The sequence below is a fragment of the Nothobranchius furzeri genome, chromosome 2, assembly GCF_043380555.1.
Source record: "Nothobranchius furzeri strain GRZ-AD chromosome 2, NfurGRZ-RIMD1, whole genome shotgun sequence".
NCBI classification, from domain to species: Eukaryota; Metazoa; Chordata; class Actinopteri; order Cyprinodontiformes; family Nothobranchiidae; genus Nothobranchius; species Nothobranchius furzeri.
Window position 1 is genome coordinate 96,619,288 of NC_091742.1, and position 22,588 is coordinate 96,641,875.

Consider the following 22,588-nt stretch of genomic DNA (forward strand, 5'->3'; position numbering starts at 1 on the left):
TAAACAAAACCCTTTAGGGCCTTTTTCAGCTCCCAGCTCACCAGCCTCCTGCTGATATCACACCTCCTTTCCTTGGTTTGGCTCCACGACTTGCTGCCATGCTGGACGTGACTTTAGTTGAGCCATCAGACAGAAACTCAACAGTTGTTAGTGTTTGATCTAGCGCAGGGGTCCCCAACCAAAACAGCAAGAGGTCCACTACCTCCATCACCAAATTTATCCTGGATCCGGAGATTTAAAATCAGTTGACCAATTTTTTTCTTTCAGTTTGATTCAACATGTGATTAACAATATAGATTTTTGTCTCATCTTAGAACAATTATTCATACGCTCATTAAATCATCTGGCTAGCTGAAAATACCATCTACTGGAAGTACTGATAAGGAAAAAAACAGCTGACATTGAAATTATATTGCACACAAATCAACATTAAGGTGAAACAATTCACCTAAAACCTAAAGTACAGTCTGGAAAACTAAGTCCTTTAAGTTGCACAGAAAAAAATTGAAAAACACCACAATGTATCATCAATTTTCCATATGCTCACTTAATCATCTGCAGAGCAGAAAAGTGCAATCTAGTTGAAGTTCTAATAATAAAGAGAAAAACTATTAGAAAATGAAATAACGATATCCACCGTACCTTAACCAGCATTAAAGATGCAACCAAGTCACCTAAAATTCAAAGTATTTCCTGAAAAAATCAATAGTGTTTTAAATTGTGCAGAAAATATTCTTGACAGTCACAGTGTAAATAATTATTGATGCCCAATTAATTATCTGCTGAGTAGAAAAGTGCAATTCAGTTGAGGTATTAACATTAAAGGAAAGAAACTATTTGACATTGAAATGATGACATTTCTTTACAGATAAATCAATTTTCAGGTGCGAACAATTCACCTAAAAATGAAAACACTATTCAGAAAAAATAGCAACTGCTTTAAACTGTGCAGAAAATATTTTTGACCCACAACACAATGTAACTCGCACCTTATTGCAAAACTTCACTGGCTCTTACTTCAGTGGGAGAAGTTTGCATTTGCAGCTAACGTTTGAAACTTTGGGTGCAACGGGGTTACGGCCATTCTTAAGCATGCATGCAAATGTTCGTTAGTAGGGCTGTAGCGAAGCGTCGATGACGTCGACGACTCGATTCTAAAAATTTGTCGACGTCAGATCCGGTCTTTGACGCACCGCGCCCACTTGTTGCATCCCCAGGAGTTTGTAAATAGAGGAGGAATCTGCCTGTTTTCCCTCTAGTTCGCCTTCTTCTCCGCCTTCACTAACATCTCCGCCAAATACCGAAGACCCGGAACAATGTCCGTCCGCTACTAGATTCCTTTCCTGTTTTGCCCGCCTTCGTCTCCCGGCAACGGACAACAACTTCCAGGGTCGGATGCGCTGCTCTGTCTCTACCGCAGATGTAGAACATCACCGGGAGCGTTTCTCCCTTCATAAAGGAGCTTCTTTCAGACATGAGGAGAGCTGTTTTGGTGGTAGCAGTCTCTCCTCCGTGCTGGTCTGTTTGCTGCTGGGTGTTTTTGGTTTATTTAAACTTGGTAACTTGAACTTAATGTTGGTAAAGCTACTGTTAGCATTTTCGCTAACAGCTTCTTGCGTTGGGATAAGCTCAGAGCCGGATTAAATAAATGAACTACACTAGGCAGGCTGCATTTTTGCCCCCCCCCCCCATCGATGTTATTTAATGAACTGAAATGTGAAACTTACCAAAGTTACTAATAAAAGTTCATTCACATTTTACATAGCCTAGTTTTTGGTTACAAATTGGTTGTTTGTATGCCAGAATAAGTCATGTGTTGTATGTTAAACATTCTATCAGACTATTTTTTGATATTAATAAATTGAACATCATTACACAGCTGTATTAAATGATAATAAATTATCCTCATCTTATCTATTGGGAGTGTCAATGTTAAGGCAGTAGTACCAGTAAATAACCACTAGGTGTCATTAAACTATGTAAACAGAGCAAATATCTATATCTTATTTGCTCTGTTTACATTTAACCAGTGGCGGCTCCAGACAATTTTTATTGGGGGTCAATGGGGGGTCCTGGTCATTTCTAGGAGGTTCTCAAGAAAACAAAAAATGCAGTGGACAGCTAGTAACTGCATATTACTGCTACTAAACAACAAAATACTACAACTACTTTGTTTTTAATTAATTAGTCAATTGCAGTGTGCAAATAATATCCTTTAATTGCCATAGCCACACCCATGACACAAAACACCCATGACAGAACACATATTTACAAAATAGTATCTGTTCTCATACTCTCGCCACTTCTGTCCAGTTTCCCCCTCCTGTCCTCTTCTCTGCTCCTCTTAAGTCTCCATTCTCCACTTGTCTTCTCTCCATTCTCCACAGCTGTGATTTACTGCAACATATGAGTTTATTGTACACAAGAATAGGTTAATATTTATGCTAACAACAGCAACACAATAGAAAGAGATTCACTTTTCTCACATTACTGACCGCTCTTTTCTCCAGTCTCCTGTCTTCTTCTCAGATATGAATAAACTTGGTTTGTTTCTCATATTTCATTTAATTATAGTAGAACGTATAGCCCAATATTTTACATTTAATTGATACTGTATGCATCTTACATTTGATTTTCATATTCACTTTACTTATTCAAAAAAAAACTTACATTTACAGATGCTTTCTCCTGAGTTTTGATGTGGTGAAGTCCTCGATGATGTCTTGAAAATCCAGTGCAGTTGTGAATCCATTTTCAATTGCTAACAGAGCAAAGGCATTTAGTTTTTTTCCTGTGACTGTTGCTCTCCGATGTGTTTTTACTCGTTTCAACACAGAAAATGATCTTTCTCCTGAACAGTTTGCAATCGCTAATGTCAGATTCATGCGAAGGCAAATGTCCACATTAGGAAAAGCGTCCCTCAAGCCTAGCTCTAGAAATTTCTTGTACATGGCCGTGACTGATTCTTCATCTTTTACCATTGACATGAACTGACAAAACTCTGCTGTAAAGTCCTCCTCAAGATCCTGGGGGTATGTTTTCTTCAACTTGTCTGTGGCTGCACGGATTTGTTCAATGTTCATTGATTTCCTTTTAGTAAGGAAACCAAATTTCTCCTCCACGTTTTTGTATGCATCTTTGCGTTTTTTCAACTCTTGTGACAAGCAGTCACAGAGGACATAATGGGTGTCAATCAAGAACGCTTCACGGCCGGAGTGCCGCACCTCTGGACCTGCAGACTCATCAAACATAACTTTCTTTACTCGTCTCCTTTGGCTATCTGCTTTGTATCCCTCTGTCGCTGTGAGAGTCTTGGCCTCTGCTTCATAGACATCGAAATCATTTCTGGCCTGTCCTATGTATTCTATGAGTGAACTGTACAGAACAGGAACAGTACATACATCAGTGTGTACCTGTTGCAATGCTTTGCTGGTTACATTGATTCTTCTCAGCAGTTCATCCCACAGCACTGTCATAACTGCAGTTTCAAGGGTTTCCATCACTGTTATTGACTTGCCTCATATTGCGCAGCTCTGGGGGTTCCATGGTCAACGTTGATTTCATTCAAAGCATCCTGTATAGCTTTGTAGCCAAATCTCAGAGCTTTTGTTGCATCGGCTCTTGCAGACCATCTTGTGCTGGAAAGGCTCTTCAGTGTCAGACCTTGCTCACATTTTGTCAGATGGGCTGTTAAAATCTCCCACTGCCGACTTGAAGCTGAGAAGAAGTTGTAGAGATTTTCAATGAAGCCAAAAATTGAAACCGCTTCAATGCAACATTCTGCAGCACATGCACCAACTAAATTAAGAGAATGTGCAGAACATGGGATGAAGTCAGCATTAGGATTTTTATTTTTTATTCTTGCTTGGAGACCAGAACACTTCCCTGCCATGTTACTCGCATTGTCGTAGCTCTGCCCACGACAGTCCATCAAATCAATGTCCAGTTCATTTAATTCAAATTTGAGTGTTTCCTCCATGTGTTCTGCAGTGTGACCATGTAGAGGTATGAACTCCAAAAATCTCTCAACAGGCTCACCACTTTTCTTCAGGACATATCGAATTATCAAAGTAAGCTGATCAACATGTGTGACGTCAGGTGTTGAGTCCACAATGATGGAGAAATACTTGCCATCTTTTACTTCTTTTACAGTGGCACGCAGAACTTTCTCAGCCATCAGCTGAATAAACTCATCACAAACTGTAGAGGACAGGTAACTAGTATGTCCCCTGCCCTTGTTTCCATATCTGGCTAGATGCTCTGACAGAAGTGGATCAAAGCGACTAATTAACTCCAAGCAGCCCAAAAAGTTCCCATTGTGGGGTGATCCTATTAACTCATCATCTCCACGGAATGGCAGTCCTCTTGAAGAAAGAAACTGAATAGATGCCACTATACGTTTCAAAATGTTGAGCCAGTATGCTCTCTCAGACTCCTGTTGCTGTACTATGGTTGAATCTATGCGTGCATTTTTATTTCCAAGTGATGATAGTCAGCACAGCAGTACGATGATCCATACTATTCTCATGTTCATGCAAGCGATTAGCACAGTTTTTCCAGTCATTATATCCAGTGACAAATGGATTGTCTCTTACGCTAAACAACTTGCAGCAGAAACAGAATACAGTTCCAGTAGACGGTGAGTACACTAACCATTCTCTAGACAGCGTTTCTCCATTTAGCTTTTTTCTAAAAAAAATTTCCTTAGTTAAGCATCGGTTTACGTCTCCGTATTTCCTCTGTGATGCAGAGAAATCTCCAATATTTTGGGAGGGATGGTTTAGGGCAAAGTACTCACGCATCCTGTCATCAATTTCGCACCATTTTGCAGGATCAGATGGGTAGCTTCTTCTTCTTAATACCCTTTCTGGGTCTGGAGGCTCCTGCTGTATGTTGGGCTCACTTCTGGCTGGCTGCTGTCCTTCCAGTTCTTTCTGCGACTGCATTGATGTTGATGGCTCCACAACGTCTTCCGTCGCATTTCCCGCCGCATCTTCCACCTCGTCTTCGGGCCGTGTCTCCTCCGGCCCGGCCTCTGGCTCTGCTGACTCCAGAAGGTTTACAGCTGTCGGACGGCTGCCCGAGCAGCCAGACAGAAACTTCTTTAAAGCCCCCCGCTGTTTCTTCTTTTGTTCCTCTTCTCTTTTTTTCTTTTTACGTTTTGCTGCACCTGAAAGCATCGCGAAAGTTAACCTAAAACACCTGCTACTAGCTTAATCGTGTCCCGCTCGATGATCCCGCTCCACTCTCACCGCTTCCTTCTCTGACGTCCTTAATTGGGTGGCGCCCAAGTTATAGGCTACTGTGATAGGCTGGCGTTAATGTGATGTAGTTAATGTAACAGTCTATGGTTAAGATAAACATTGTCACTCTTTTTAGTTAATAAATATTGAAATAGATTGTAGAGAGGACGAGTCCTCTCTACAAATTCTATCACAGGACATTTGTACATTTTATTTTTGATTTATTTATTTTATTATTTTGTCCCTCTGTCTGGGCCCCATCCAGCCAATCAGGCCCTAGGCACGTGCCTACTTTGCCTTTGCGTTAATCCGGGCATGGATAAGCTGTTACGTTTTGGTTTAGAGTTCATCTTTTTTGTGGTGCAGATCTCCTTTTATTACATTTAGAGTGTTGTGGGTTTTCGGTTTAGTGTAAAATATCACCTTAAGTTTGGTTTAACCACCCAGTTTAGAGTTTGGACCTTTGGAGATCCTTATTTTGGTCCAGAACCCAGTAATCTTTGCCCAGTGGGACATCCCTACTTATTTGTACTTTTGTTTAAATTCCCCACAGGCAGAATTATTTTTATTATTCCCAACCTGTGGATGGAAAGATTTATGTTTTTTTGTAGTTGTAAATGAACCTGATCATCATTTTAACTTTTAAATCCCGTTGTTGTCCCTTCCTTTTTGCACACGAGCCAAACCCCCCAGGAAGGGTCGTAACACCACTCGCCTCACGCACATAAGTGACCAAAACAAAGCAGCATGGAGACACTCCGTCTCCAACCACCTCTCAGGAGGCAGCCTGCATTCCCAAGTTCTACACGTCACCAGAACATAACCAACCAACACAATAAAAGCAGTGTTATCCAAAATGGAAGGCCTGTATGTTTATTCTCTTACAGTAACAATTTATCAATTATTTTGAGGAATTTATTAGAGATTTTTTGGTTTTAACTGTGCAATAGAAAAATAATCATTAGATTAATTGTCTAAATAGTCATTAGAATAGTCGACTATTCGATAAAATAATCGTCAGAGTAATCGTTTACCCCCAGCCCTATTCATTAGTCAGCTGTGAGTGAAGTTTGTTTTTAATCATGTTAACAGTGGAGAAGGCTGATTCACAACTGTATGTAGAGCCAAACATGGTTAAGGTATGCTCCACCACTTTAAAAAGTCCAGGAAACGTAGTCTTTGGCACAGCCTGCAGCCAGAAGGAAGTATGATCCGATGCTTCACATTTCCCTTTTAACAGTACGTCTGCTTGTAAATCCACACGTTCCATTTGCAGAGAACTTATTTCCACCCATATGTAGATACGTGCAGCCTCCTGTGAGAATGCAATGACATCTTTCACCAGAAAGGAATTCTTTATGAAAAGTTGGAGCTGGTCTTCCAAAACAAAGCCATCAAAGCGATCCTTAAAGAGCAAGTCACCCCCAACCAGAGTATTACTCCACTCACACTTTCTGTTTGAAAAATGCAACAAATGCTGTTGCCTAGCAGACCGAGAGGGCGGAGCCGCTAACAAATACACACACACAGGCTCACTATGACATTGTGACATCATATGGTACCAGCTAACATTCTAGGGTACTTCTTAGCCAATAGCGATGGCAGATTTAAATTCAAATGCAGTGCAGAGTTTTTACCTGACAACGGCACAACACTGACAGTTTTAGGCAGAAAATTAGAATTTTTACAAAAATGCACTAAAGTGCAAAACTATTGACGACACGTGTCTGCAGCACGATTAGACACACATTTATATAGTTTATCAGAAAACAAGTTGATTTTGGGGGTGACTTGCTCTTTAAAGTTTTCAACCAGTTTTTGTACAAATGTAGGGCTGCAACTAATGATTATTTTCATAATCGATTAGTCTGTCGATTATTTTTTCGATTAATCGGTTTGTTATTGTTTAGCTATTTAACCTATACAAGTGATGAATACATTTCAGTTAGGAAAAAGAAAAACATAAGAGAATTGTGCAGTTGACTGCAATCTATTTTATTGCACATGAACACAGTCAGCGGAGTAAAATGAGCTAAACAGTGCAACATATCAGTCCAGAATAATTTTTTGGCATCAAAATATAAGAGGCAAATTCCATAAAAAATAATGTAGAATCTAGAATAGAGTTTGTAAGTGGTATGCATTGCTGGGGGGTGAGTGTCTTGTTCCCCATGTAGTTGTCCATCGCTACTTGTTTTTTTCTGCATAAGAAACACAAATAAACTGAAATAAGTACACATATAAAATAAAGCAGCACACACACTACAACACTAAATCCATATTACATTATTTGAATTAATTAACAATATACAGTGATCATTTATTTTGACAAAAATGTGTTGTGAGGCATTTTACAGCGTTAGATAATAAAACAGCCTTTTAATAGTAAAAAAATGACTTTTTCTGAATTTCTCCTGTATTTAAAAATTGAAAGCGTACAACTATGCCGTGTTATATTCACCTGCACACAGCTCGTCTGTATATTTTTCTCCGCGGAGTTGTCCTTTTTTGAATGAGGAACATAGTTATGGGTTTGTGCCGTTTTTCTCTTAACGAGAACATTCTTATAAACAGACATGCTAAATTTGGCAAGCGCACGATACACAACACGGAGGAGATTCACGGTTGCATTTAGTCCGTTAGAAGTAGAACACGGTAGACTGACGCGGCAAAAAAACATGTTTAACATCCACTATAACGAACTCAGCTAAAACACTAAGTCCCAAATTTGATCTGTGATGGACCACTACATTTAGCTTGTTTATTTTCTGTTACTTACCGGGCTGCTCTTCCTCTGCTGCATCAGCCCCCACATGTTTTCGTCTCAAATGTTCACTTAGGGATGTCGTGCTTCCATGCCATGCTAGATGGTTTTAGCATATTTTGCAGGTCATCCGTCTTTTCATGGCATCTAGAGTGAAGTGCTCCCTTACTCGTGAGGTTTTTGTCCTGGGTTTCTCTTCAGTTTCTTCTGTATTTCTTCTTGTTCCGCCGGCCGCCATCTCTCACAGCAAGATGCGCATCAGTAACGTGTTACGTCATGAAAACCGAGGGCACTTATTGGCTCGTTTCTTCTTCTACGGCTCCACTGGTAGATCAGTGGCTCATTACTGCCACACACTGGCGGCAAATTTAACAGATTGTAACCGATGTCAGATTGTGGTAAAAATAGACTTTATGCGGTAAAATGTGATTATTAAACAACTAATCGATGACTAAAAAAGTTGTTAACTATTTTAATAATCAATTATAATCGATTAAATCGATTAGTTGTTTCAGCTCTATACAAATGCAGCGTGTGAGGTGATGTTGGCACCCTGGATCGCTTTCACTGATGGGAAATGTGTACAGTCCAGCTGGAGATCCTGTTTTAGAATGTCGAGTTCTCTCTGAAATGACCGGACAGTTGTTATCAAGTCACACACAGAGTTGTTCTTTCCTTGTAATCTCAAATTCAGATCATTGAGATGCTCTGTGATGTCAACAAGAAAAGCTATTTTGTCCACGTTTTTCTCATCCTCCAGAAACTGCAAATAAACACTGGCCTTGTGACTTTGTTGTTGTGACAAGAACTGTTGTATTTCGTGTCGTAGACCCCAGAAGCGTGCAAGCACTCTGCCTTTGCTTAGCCACCTACCATTGGAATGCAAGAGTAAGTCATTGGCCTCTGCATTCACCTCTGCTCAAAATTCACGAAGCAGACGATGCTGATGAGATGAAGAAGCACGGAGAATGTTAACAAGTTCAGTGACTGTGTTCATTACCTCACCATATTCCTCTGAGAGGGAGGAACACAGAACAGACATATGAATAATACAGTGATATGACAACAGGTCCGGTCTGTCCTCTTTTAGTCGACTAAAGGCTACTTCATACTGACACTGCTCCAGCATGTCGGATCTGTTGAATCGCCATGATGCGACGTCGTATGGGCGATCCAACAGTGTTGGAACGTCGGTTGGATTCGAGCTGTATTTTCTAAACATCCGACGGCGGCGTTGTATGCTGGACGTCTGTTATTGGTCAGTCAAACAACCCAGCGTCATTTCCGGCACGATATAGCTTCCCTTAAAAAATGTAAACAGCGCGAGTGTTGACACAGTCCTGAAGACATGGAGCAGAGTTGTTGTTCTTCTTGCTCAAGCAGCTCCTGCTCAATCAGAATTCGCTCTGTGTCTGTGTCGTCCATCTTTCCGCGTCACAAATAGTAAATAGTAGTAGGGCAGACACGTCACTACAAGAGTATGCACACCTGCATAGGAGCGCACCCTCTGTTGTTTTGGTAAATATCCTCCCCTCTGGTGTGTGTTTTTAGTGCTGTGATGCCTAAAGATCCTCCACAAAAGCTTTACTGTCCTCATGATAGAATCTGCCATATACCAGAAGCTGGGCGTTGTCATTCACATCTGTTGATTTATCAGCTGCTAACGATATGCACGGAGCGCTCTGAACAGCACAGTCAAGCTGGGTCTGTACATCTTGGGATAAAACTTCTGCTCTCCTTGTTGTGCTTGAGGCCGACATGGGAATTTGCCTGACCTTTTCTTTCAGTTGTTGTCCTTCTTTTCCATCCAGAAGTGTTTCTGCCACAGCTTCCATGCACTCTTGATCATTTCTGAATCCGTGAAAAGCTTTTTATGTTTTCCTAAAATCCACTGTACTCGCAGTGAACACTCATATGCTCGCTGTTGTGCGGTAAGAGACTGAGTTATTAACCGCGTAGCTCTCTCTTACTGTCCCCGCAGTTCATTTATTCTCCTTGTCCTAACCTCAGACCCAGGAGGAAAGTATTGGTGGAAGTGCTTATGTTTGGTTTCATAATTTCTCTTCAGATTTCCACTCTTTATTAGTCCGACTGTTTCAGAACATAAAAGGCAGACTGGCCGTACACCCGACGGAGGTAAAATAAAGGCATAAGCTTCAATCCATTCATCTTTAAATGTCCGAATTTAGTAGTCCACTTTACGTATTTTTGATAAAGCCATCTTCTTTTACTCACTCGTGTTTGCAAGTCATCCCCCTTTTATTAGCAAGTGTGAGCATCCAAGCTAGTTACTGAGCAAATGACTTTAACTGAAACTTCTATGTTGTTTTTCCCCGTGTGCGGTGAGTGGCGCATTACTGCCACCTGCTGTCGCTTATCTGCATGGTAGCCTGGCGCTGACAGCCAGTGCAGCCGATAGGAAGCAAAGTAAATAAGAAAATGCTTTGAGGTCCGGACAAAACCCTCTCGGGGTCCGGATTTGGACCGGAGTCCGGGGGTTGCTGACCGCTGGTTTAGAGCACACCTGAACAATCGCACTCCTACTGAGATTAAAAGTGCACCCTAACCGTTCTCCAGTGTTACTGTTGATGGTAGACAGATTTAATGTGGGAACACTCTACTAGGACCTCTTCTCTTTGCCATATACACCACCACACTGGGTGAAATCATTCGATCACATGGCTTCTCCTACCACAGCTATGCAGACAACACCCAGCTCTATTTGTCATTTCCACTGGACGACCACACTGTCTCTGCACAAATATCAAACTGTCTCTCTGACGTATCAAAATGGATGAAATCCCACCATCTCCAACTCAACCTCTCTAAAACTGAACTACTTGTCATCCCAGCAAAACCATCCATACAGCACAATATCTCAATCCAAAATGACTTCCTATGTCTGGCTCCTTCAAAGGCATTTCAATAGCTGGGTCTTGTGATTGATGAACACCTGACCTTTAAAGATCATGTTGCCTCTGTTGCTCGTTCATGCTGCTTTGTGCTGTATAACATACGAAAGATCAGACCATACCCAACACAACATGCCACCCAGCTCCTGGTGCAATCTACTGTCATCTCCCACCTCGATTACTGCAACACCCTTCTAACTGCTCTTCCAGGCTGGACTGTGAGACCTCTTCAAATGGCTAACACTAGCATACAAAGTCCGAGATGGTACGGCTCCCATCTACCTGAATCCTCTTGCAAAGGCTTAAGTCTCGGCCCGGCCGCTCCGGTCATCACAGGATTGTCGGCTAGCAGTGCCTACACCACGCTCAGGACAATCCAGACTCTTCATGTGTCGTTCCACAAATGTGGAATGACCTTCCAAGCACTACCAGAACAGGGGCTTCCTTTTCGATTTTCAAGAAACTCCTGAAGACCCTGCTCTTCAGAGAGCATCTTCTAAAGTAGCACCCTCCCTGCACCCGTCCCCCCTCTCTACTGTCCACTCCTTGTTCCCTCCTCTCCATGATTCATCATGCTGCCTCACTGCCACCTACGACTGTTGTTGTTGTTGTTAGCCTCAAGGGCAACATGCCGATTATCACTTGTAAGTCGCTTTGGACAAAAGCGTCTGCTAAATACATAAACATAAACATAAAACTGCAGTCTTTAGTCAGAACACATCTCATCTATTCTAGCCACGGGTTACACTGTAAACAGCATTTATATCGCTATCATTTTCTGTGTTTTTCCATTTACTTTGTAATCCAAAGGCGTGTTCTTCTGACCCACATGACACTTGGGAAATGTCCCCACCAACATTTGTCCTAGATCATTTTGCTGTTGAAGCCAGCACAGACTCATCATCTACTTATGCAGAATTACTGCTGTTTAAACTCCTCTGTTCCACTAGCTGACTCACTGGTGGTGGTTCTCACCGCCAACTTAAAACTAGAACCCACTTCCTGGCGTGGAACACTAAAATCCCATTTGTAATGATTATTTCAGATGATAATCATTCATGCCAGTTGAACATTAACTTTCCTACACCCATCTCCTGCATTAGCTTCTGATGGAAAATAGATGTTGAAACTCTAGGACACAGTTGTGTCAAACTCCGGTCCTCGGGGGCCGCTATCCTACATGTTTTAGTGTTTTCCCTGTTCCAACACACCAGGGCCCACATTAACCAAAGATTTGTAGAAATATTCCGAAGTTCCTTCCTATGAATGAAATTTAGAACGTTCGTACGAACGGTCAAAATCGTGATTTATGAAACATGTGGCGGCCTCTCGTACGCTCGCTCTTCCGCACTCGTCTGATGCTAAATCCCACCTGTGTGTACCTAGGTGCTCGTGTCCGTTCTCAGTCCTTTACATACAGGAACACCCTCAATTAACCATACAGTGGGGCAAAAAAGTATTTAGTCAGCCACCGATTGTGCAAGTTCTCCCACTTAAAATGATGACAGAGGTCAGTAATTTACATCATAGGTACACTTCAACTGTGAGAGACAGAATGTGAAAAAAAAATCCATGAATTCACATGGCAGGATTTTTAAAGAATTTATTTGTAAACTCTAAAATTCTTTAAAAAAAACATAAAGGAGCTACTGTGTGGTGCTTAAATGGTTAATGAAGTCAAGGCCGTTTCATATTCTATTCTCCTCTCTAATCAGGCAGTGATCGGGGTCGCTATTCTAAGAGAGACCTGGATGAGAAATATTAACACAATTGGAGAAACTCCTCCAAATGTATAACTTGCCTTTCTTTCGTTTTTGTGTCATAAAGACCTTGTTTGTTACCTGCACAACTCAAGCTAAGGTCCTGACCAAGGCCAGTAGTTTAAGTAGCGAGGAGTTATTTGAAATCAAATGCGCCAGGCGTCACCGGTGATGGTGACGCATCGGCATTAAAGGGTTATAAACTAAATGAAAACAAAGTGCGTCAAACCTGACCAATGTGTTAAAAGATGTGCAGGATCCGATCAATTTGTTTTCCCCTCATTTACAGTCACTGAGATATCATAATGGCGCAGTGCGCGGCTCTGGTGTTAATCAAGTTCAATTTTATCTCTTTCCAACAATTTTCACAAGAAAACAAAACAGTCAAAAGCAGGACTTGTGTTGTGTTGACCGGATAGTTCCCGTATTTGACCGTTTATTTTGACGGAGAAAGAATAGAAAGAATTACCCCGACGCATGCAGACGAACTGACGCAGATGTAGCTAAATCACCCAAGAAAAGATTCCCATCTGAACATCTGAGCTGGACACTGAGCTCAGCGCAGCTCACTGTCAGCACGTACGTAAAGTGCACAGCGAGCTGAAGATGTGGAGAGGGGCTTGGAGCACGTCGCAGAACCAGAGCGCATGCGGGAAGATTCCTCCCACTGAAGCGAGTGTTTTCCAAACCCGGTCTCTCAGAGAGACTCTTCACTTAGAAAAATTTCCCTGATTATGAAACTTTGGCTGAATAGCGCTTGTTCCTGTCTCCAATGTGGCGACGCGTCCCTGAGCCTGTCTGAGGAGAGTCCCAGAATCTCACATCCTCAGAAAGCGCCGATATGATTACGCATATGCGTGACCCGTCAACCCGGTCTTAAGACCGGATTGGAACTGTTCAGGTTTACGCAGACAATCTTTACATTTAGAATCAACATAGATATAAAATTAAGTCAGTAAAATATAAAGCATTTTATTTAAATATCCATTCATTATTTTACAAGCACAGAGAGCCGCATCAGATGGCTGGAAGAGCCGAGGGTTGCCGATCCATGCTCTATAAAATGACATGTTGAGGACACAAACTCAATACATCTCTTTTATTGTGAGGTAATAATTTCTCCGAGTTTTGCGGTTGCGGGCGGGAGTAGACATGCACACGTTGCGGGTGCGGGCGGTAATGGTCAGAAATTCAGCGGGAGCGGGCAGGAGCGGGATGAAGAAAACAGTCCCGCGCAGGGCTCTACCTCCTACCAGCCCAACAGTGGTGGAGTGAGTCTGATTCAATCTGCCTGACTTGGTTCAGGAACTCAGGAGTTCTGGGCTTCCAGCCTAGGTTCTAGTGGGTAACTCGCCATCCATGAAGAAAACCTGGCCTGAAAGAACAGGGCCAGGTGGTAAAAGTGTTGTATAATACATTCATCCAACAACTGACAATAATGTTCACTGGATATATTTATATATCCGAATAAGTCACTCATATAACATTAATCATTCAGTCATTCAGATAACACTAATCATTCAGACATTCAGATGACATTAATCATTTAGTCATTCAGATACCATTAATCATTGACAACCAAAACACAAGAGCATTTAAAGTGCACTAACATTTCCAAATAGCCCCATACACAATAACTCACTATAGAATAACTCCTCAGGCAATTAACCAAGTGGTGCCTTTACTTACAGAAATCACACACAGTAGCCCAGACTAATCAGCCAACCTCATCTGCACTGAAAAGCTAAGCTAATCGGCCCATGGAAATAATAGGGGACACTAACGCTAACAACAACAACTCACCTTTTCCGTCAATTTAAAGATAACTCCACGTTCTTTCCTATACGTCCGACAACAGGTAGTTGGCTCCTGAAACGGACAGTCAACGATCTTACTTTCACTACTCGGGACGGCGTGAAAACAGAAAGTTTAACTTTATACCGACCTGCAGCAACTCCTTTCCCTGCGTCTCCTTGCGCTTACCGATAGCGTCTGGCTGTGAGCTGTTTAACTTCCTGATTGACCTAGATTTGGCCACTTTATTAGAGACAGATGGAAAAGACTGAAAAACCCCGGACCCATCACCTGGCAACTGGGTTACATGAGGTAGTTCTGGCATAGCTTGGACTTATGTTTTGGGTCATTATCTTGCTGTAGGATGAACCCCTGACCAACTAGGCGCATACCAGAGAGTACTGCATGGCGCTGCAGAATGCAGTGGTAGCTGTTTTGATTCAGGATGCCTCTCACTCTGTACAAGTCACCAACCCTGGATCCAGCAAAACTGCCCCAGACCATCACACATCCTCCTCCATGTTTGACAGTTGATGCCACACACTGTGGAACCATCCTTTCACCTACTCGACGGCATACAAAGATCCTGCGTGATGAACCGAAGATTTCAAATTTGGATTCATCAGTCCATAATACCTTCTTCCAGTCTTCAGTAGTCCACTGGCAGTTTTTCATGGCCCAGGGAATCCTCTTTCTCTTACTCTGACATCTTACGCCGGGGACACACCGGCCGTCGAAGCGCCGGGAGGCGAAGCGCTCACGAAATTCGGCCGCTGCTCATTGCTCCTCAGTTCAGACCAGACGCTTGTTTCTCCGCTCCGGTCAAGGCGCACCTCGTAGATTTTCTTTTAACCACTTGGTGTCCCCCATTTCCTCTCTGCCTTTTCTCTGCTCTTTTCCTCTACACCCCCCTCCCCCTTGCTGTTTGTGTGTGTTTGTCCGCGTGTGTGTGAACCTATGGTGTGAAACAGTTGTTAATAGCTGGCCTACGCGCACGCATGTGTGTGTTCGTTCGTGTGGTTTTTATGCAGTGTCTTTTACGAACACGTTTGACTATCGCAGAATTGTATTTTGAAATGCTTTATTTTGTTTACTTTACCGGCCTGCCTCTTATGTCTAGGTTCTACTTCCTTCCAGAATTGACATGGTTCACTCGCGGCTTGTGAAAAAAATAGAGCAGACGCCGAATCGATCGCTGCACGGCGCGGGCTGGAGCGCCGGCACTTCGTGGCACTTTGGCGGCCCATGTGGTCTATAGAAAAGGATAACAAGGGCGCCGAATGAAGGCGGTCCCCATTTCGCGGCGCTTCGGCGGCCGGTGTGCCCCCGGCGTAGCAGTGGCTTTTTTGCTGCAACTCGTCCCGTCAAACCTGCAGCTCCAAAAATTCTCTTCACAGTAGAAACTGAGACTTGCTGACTACGATCACTATTAAGCTGTGCTTGAAGCTGTTGTCCTGTGAGCCGTCTATCACTCAAGCTGTTAACTCTCAGAAACTTGTCCTCTGATGCAGTTGTGGCTTTGGGTCTGCCAGACCTCTTCCTGTCAGAGTTTGCCCCAGTTTCTGAGGTACTTTTGAGGGTGCAGAACAGCTGTGTTCCCTGAAAAAGGCCTTTTTGTATAATTCAGAAATGTACATTATTTTTCAGTTTTGAGTAACCTTACCTTTTTTTTTTTACCTCTGGCAGTTCACCACTTAACTTTGTATCATTTCAAGCTATTTATTGGACTCGAATGACTTAAACTGCAATAAATAACTGGACAAATTGGGGCGTTGTAAAACTTTTGACCGGTAGTGTATAGGGTTGTCACGGTAACCGGTATAGCGGTAAACCCCGGTAAAAAAGTTGACAATAAAAATAACCGTCCAGTTTTTAAAAAAACTATATTATCTCAGTGGGTTTACCGTGGCCGCGGTTTCGGCGCGATGACCCTTACCAGCCACCGTCGCTTCAGCTGAAGTTCCCGCGGCGCGCACACGCACTTTTTAATTTGCAACGGCACCAAAACTTTGAAGCTGAAATAATGGCCGAAGGAGGAGACGGCAGCGCCCAGGACATCCATCAGCCCTCAAAGAAGACTAAATCGGAAGTATGGGCATATTTTGGATTTCTGAAAAATGCTGAGGGACAGTTAATAGAAGACGGCTATCCCGTTTGCAGAACGTGCAGGAAACAAGTGTCTGCAAAAGGCAGCAACACTTCGAATCTCATGGCACATCTGCGTGACCATCACCCACGTCTCTACAGCCAGTGCAAGGTAAGTTAACATTAGCGTTTTAGCTTAAATGCATGACGCGAGGGCTTTTGGTTGAGGGAGAATACAACGAGTCACTATATACTGCAGCCGCAGCGTCCTCTGCCAGCATTTAAACCGTGTCACGGACACCCTGTTGCTGGATGAAGCATCTTATTTGTTGATGATGAAGAGAAATATACAATTAGTTCCTTGTTATTGATTTGTTTACTTATTCAATGCCATTTATACTTGAACGTTTGGATTTGATTACATAGTGTAGTAGTTATTTTAGTAATTTGTTTAAAGTGGCTATTTATTTTAAATACATATTTTTTAAGGTTGACTTGTACAGTGCTCAAGTCAAGTGTGGACTGGAGTTTTAGATTTTCATTTTGATAATGAAGAAAACAAGTATATGAGAAAACAAGTGGTGTTTCTTTGATTTGTTTACATATTGTTTATGTTTTGAATGTTTGGATTTGTATCATTTAAACCTGCACTGACTACTGTAACATGTTCCAGAAAAATAAGCTATTTGTTCCTTTACTTGTGAAAAGTTGCACTTTTGCTAAGGCTTTGTGTTATTTTAGGTTTAATAAACACTGTTAAACCTTTCCAGAACTATTTCAGTTTGTGTAGAACAGGACTATCAATGCTTTCTGAACATATGCAACACCGTTTAAAAAATACCGCGATAATACCGAAAACCGTGATAATTTTGGTCACAATAACCGTGAGGTTAAATTTTCATACCGTGACAACCCTAGTAGTGTATATTAAATGATCGATAAGATGTGATATTTGTTGGGTATTTTTATTTATTTAATCCAGGCGTACCTCAAAGAGAAAGTCCAAAACACACAAGGGGGGTTAGAGATAATATTGTTATTAATACCATTTTCCAATAAACACAAATAATCAATAATCAGATTTTGCAAAACCGGAGAGACCAAAGAAAACTCCAGGGAGGTCGGTTTAGTCTCTTAACAAGCGGAAGCCCATCAAAAGGTTTTATTCACAGATGACAAAGCACACACACATTGAAAGTTGACCCAACCTCCTCCTTAACTTTCCCAGGTTCAGAGAGTTTGCTGTGTTACCACGACTGCAGACTTACAAGGTCGATTTTCCCCTGCAGCAGGGGCCGGTTAATAACACCAGATGTTTCTCAGACAAAATCATATTTACCACGTTAAATGTGAGTAAGGTTAATGAACTGTGTTTGAAAAAACAATCTTTTTATCCAACAATATTCCATATAAATATGAAATGTCAAACTGATTGGTCTTTGAATGTTTAATCAGAAGACTTTAGTTTATTTGACTTATTCATGGAACACACACTCCACATTAATTCAGAGTCAGGATTATACTTATAAAAATGACTTTAATTCTATGTTCCTAAACTAAATGATTTTACATAACGGATAATGAATGAAATGATGGAAGGGAAGCTAGATATTTTAGCAAAACCTTTCTTAAGTATCTGAGACAGATTGTGGAATATGGGTGGTAAAATCAGTTTGGCTGTATGGTTTGATGAGGTAGAAATTATTATTAAAAACTATCTGAAGCCATTTGTGTCGAGTCTATGCACACTTGTGTTGAGGTCCCAGCGATCTACTGGGTGAAGAGGTCGGAATGGACACAGCCGGTAGAGTGAACCTCTGGCAACGGAACTCGTAAATTACCTCTGATACAACTCATCTAGCCTGAGATACCTCCAGGTGACGGCAGGAAGCTGGATTGCAAATTTTGCATCTGAGGCTGTTCGGTGGATTTTATTCAATTCAATTCATGTTCATTTATAAAGCGCCAAATCACGACAAGAGTCGTCTCAAGGCACTTCACATAATAAAAATTCCAATGCAGGTCAGTTCATTAAGCCAATCAGAAATAATGTTTCCTATATAAGGAACCCAGCAAATTGCATCAAGCCACTGACTGGTGTCAGTGACTATACAGCAATCCTCATACCAAGCAAGCATAAAGCGACAGTGGAGAGGAAAACTCGCTTTTAACAGGAAGAAACCTCCAGAGAATCCTGGCTCAGTATAAGCAGCCATCCTCCACGACTCACTGGGGATCGAGAAGACAGAGCAGACACACACACACACACACACACACACACACACACAAACACACACGCACATGCGCATGCACACGCACACATGCACACACACACACTCGCGCACACACACACACACACACACACACACAAGTAATGTGTCTACAGTTATATTGTGATGTCTTAGTAAATATTGTATTTGGTGAAAGATAAACTTTATTGTATTTATCCTAGTGGATCTATAATTAAACGGATAAACTAGTATTAGCACATCAAAAGTCAAGGAAACCAAAAAGTTATTATCAGGAGAGGGAGAATGTTTAAGTGGTTAGCAGCAGTGTGCTAGACGATGGCCCCCTCCACGAGGCCACCACAGCTCAGCAGAACATCATTGTAGCTTCTTCTGGGGAGAAAAACACTTAGAGAAAATAAAGTTAACAGCTGAAATTAGACAAAATAGTACAGTTAAAGAGTAGACTGTAGAAGAAAGCAGTAGAGTGTGAGAATTGGTCAGTGTGTCCTCCAGCAGTCTAAGCCTATAGCAGCATAACTACAGAGATAACTCTGGATAATCTATCCTATTTAGATGTAGGCATGTTGGAGGCAGGGCAAAGGAGAGCCGTCTTTACCGACTGTACACTCCACCTCCCTCTACTCCCCCACTTGTCCAGATTTAGGCTAACATCAGATTTTAACCATAGGCCCTATCAAATAAAAATGTTTTAAGCCTATTCTTAAAAGTAGACAAAGTGTCTGCCTCACGGACTAAAGCTGGGAGCTGGTTCCACAGGAGAGGAGCCTGATAACTAAAAGATCTGCCTCCCATCCTGATTTTAGATATTCTTGGAACCACCAGTAGACCTGCAGTCTGAGAGCGAAGTGCTCGGTTAGGAACATATGGAACAATCAGATTCCTAATGTATGATGGACCTTGATTATTAAAAGCTTTATATGTGAGAAGAAGGATCTTAAAATCTATTCTGAATTTAACAGGTAGCCAATGTAGGGAAGCCAAGACAGGAGAGATATGATCTCTCTTTTTAATTCTCATCAGAACTCTAGCTGCAGCATTTTGGACAAGCTGAAGACTTTTAACTACATTCTGTGGACTTCTGTGGACTATGAGCCGTTGTGTTTGAAATCACTCACAAGCGTTGCAGACAGGCTTTGACCTTGAGGTCAAAAGATAGGATGGTCTCAAATGACTGCTCACTGGTTTGACCAAACCAGGAGGCAGCTGGAGAAAAGACTTTATCAGGAAGCAATTTCTGTTTTTATCAACTTTGTTTACAAATTCTGTAAAATCAGAATTTGACATGTTTAAGAGGGCTTTAACAAATACCTCAGAAAGTCACTCCTTTACTCAGATATTTGGAGGTTAACTCTTAGTGTAAAGTGCAAATATAACACTTATGTGAAGTGAATGTTAAACCTTGTTATTAATCTTATGATGTATGAATGTGACACTTATGCAATTATCAAGTTTTTAAAAGCCATTCATGATTCAAGGAAGATGAACTTTATTCAGAGTGAGTGCAAAAGTCTCATCTTCTGCATGAGACCTTGGGCAAAGATAATAAGGCTTCCTTGTTTGGTAACAAGATCTTGTGCAGTGCTTTCTTGTTTGGAGGCCAGACAGATGGGGTGTTTCTGTCTGCAAATAAAAAAATAATTTCTGGTCATTTTGATGAAAACTTGACATTTGGGTACGCTACACGGTCGAACGCCTTCTCCAATCCATAAAACACATGTAGATTGGCTGGGCAAACTCCCACGCACTGAATCAGAGGTTTGAAAATCTCTTGAACCCTCCTCTCCAGAACCCCCTTTTTTGGCACGTGGAATGTCACCTCTCATTTTGATATTACAATATTGAAATTAAACCTTTTGATTGAATCATGGACAGCTTTCGCAATGCTTTATTAAAATTCCATAACATAAGATAGATTTGAAACTGAGCCATTGTCATAACGTTTCAAAGTATTGTTTTATCTTAGAAGTATGGTGCTGGCAAAATTAGAAAATTTACAGCGATTGACAGTGCTTCAATTCAATTCAAGTATATTTATAAAGCGCCAAATCACGACAAGAGTCGTCTCAAGGCACTTCACATAGTAAACTAGTGTCAGTGACTTTACAGCAATTCTCATACTAAGCAAGCATTTAACGACAGTGGAGAGGAAAACTCCCTTTTAACAGGAAGAAACCTCCAGAGGATCCTGGCTCAGTATAAGCAGCCATCTGCCACGACTCACTGGGGATGGAGAAGACAGAGCAGACACGCACATGCCAACACCAACCCACCCACAGACATGCACATGCACATCCACACACTCAACTAGGGCTGCAGCTATCGAATATTTTTGTAATCGAGTACTCTATCGAATATTTTTTTCGATTAATCGAGTACTGTAATAAATTACCCTTTTGTGTTTGTAAACCATTATATCACATAGCATGTTATAAAATATGAAAGGCCTCTTAAAATGAGAAAGCAATTGCCAGTTTTTCTTCAAGTTTTATTCAAAATTAGTTTTCAAAACTTCAGCACTTCAATTTTACTTCACAGTAAACAAATGTCTGTGCAAAAAATATACAACCTGAGCCGATTTTCCCCTCGTGCGAGAATCTGCTAGCCTGTAAGCCAGACAAAAACTAGGAGGATAACCGTTGAAGTAGCGCTGCGAGTGGCTGCGGTCCAAACAGAACCAGAACCGCTCACGGCGCATGCACAAACGGCTCGCCGGCTGTTTCCCTTTTAACACACGTCCGTTTTAATTTCTACACTTTTTTTTCTCACACTAACAAGGATTGTCGAGAAAGCATGTTTGCCGTGGTTTTGTCAAATTATACTGATCACAAAACATTTATTTACTTTCTTTCGTTTTCCTCCACCACTCTCATAAATTCCTGTGTCCTCCTGCAGAAACCCCGAGGGACAACGAACATCAATAACACAATAAAAAGTCCGACGTGTTGCTACCAGATGTACGGTGTGAGCTGAAACTTGAGTGCTACAAATGAAAAAGTCGCACAGTGTCCGCAGAATATATAGAAATACAGGCTAAAATGCATTACCTTGTAGAGGCTCCGAGTCCGCTTGCAGAAGTGACATTTACAGGTGCTGCAGCATGGAGGATGTGTTGTTGTGGTAGGCTAAATCCATTTTACAGTTTTTACACTGGACCACGTTTTCCGTCTCACGACGTGAAAGATGGTCCCACACCTTTGACTTTTTCTGTCTTTTTCGCACTCCACCGGGGTTCAAGTTGTCTGCCATGGCTTAAGAGAAAGTTAAGTTATATTCGCTACTCGCGTGTGCATTCAGCCCAGTGGGCATGTGCGTCACTTATTTCGGTCTGGGTGAAACATGACCCCGGGCGATTGCAAAGCCATGAATTAATTAAATATGAATTAAACGAATCCTCGAGGCAGAGAATTTGACTCGAGGATTTTTTGTACTCGAATTATCCGAGGTACTCGAGGAATCGTTTCAGCCCTACACTCAACATATTTACCAAGTAGTGTTTCTATGGTTACATTGTGATTTCTTAGTAAATATTCTTTTCGGTGGGAGATAAACTTTATTGTATTTATCCTAGTGAATGTATAATTAAATGGGTAAACTAGTAGTAGCACATTCAATGTCAAAGAGAGTAAAATGTTATTATCAGGAGAGGGAGAATGTTTAAATGGTTAGTAGCAGTGTTCAAAACGATCCCCCCCACCCCCCACCCCCCTGTGAGGCCACCACAGCTCAGCAGAACATCGTTGTAGCTGAAATTTCAGAAAATAATACAGTTAAAGAGCAG

The 22,588-nt window shown here is 41.7% G+C and overlaps 1 protein-coding gene across 1 annotated transcript in view; it reads left to right on the top strand.

The window, feature by feature from the left end:
- Window positions 1-22,588, top strand: part of LOC129154100 (zinc finger protein 585A-like) — a 29,799-nt gene that overhangs the window by 707 nt on the left and 6,504 nt on the right. The window lies entirely within an intron of this gene.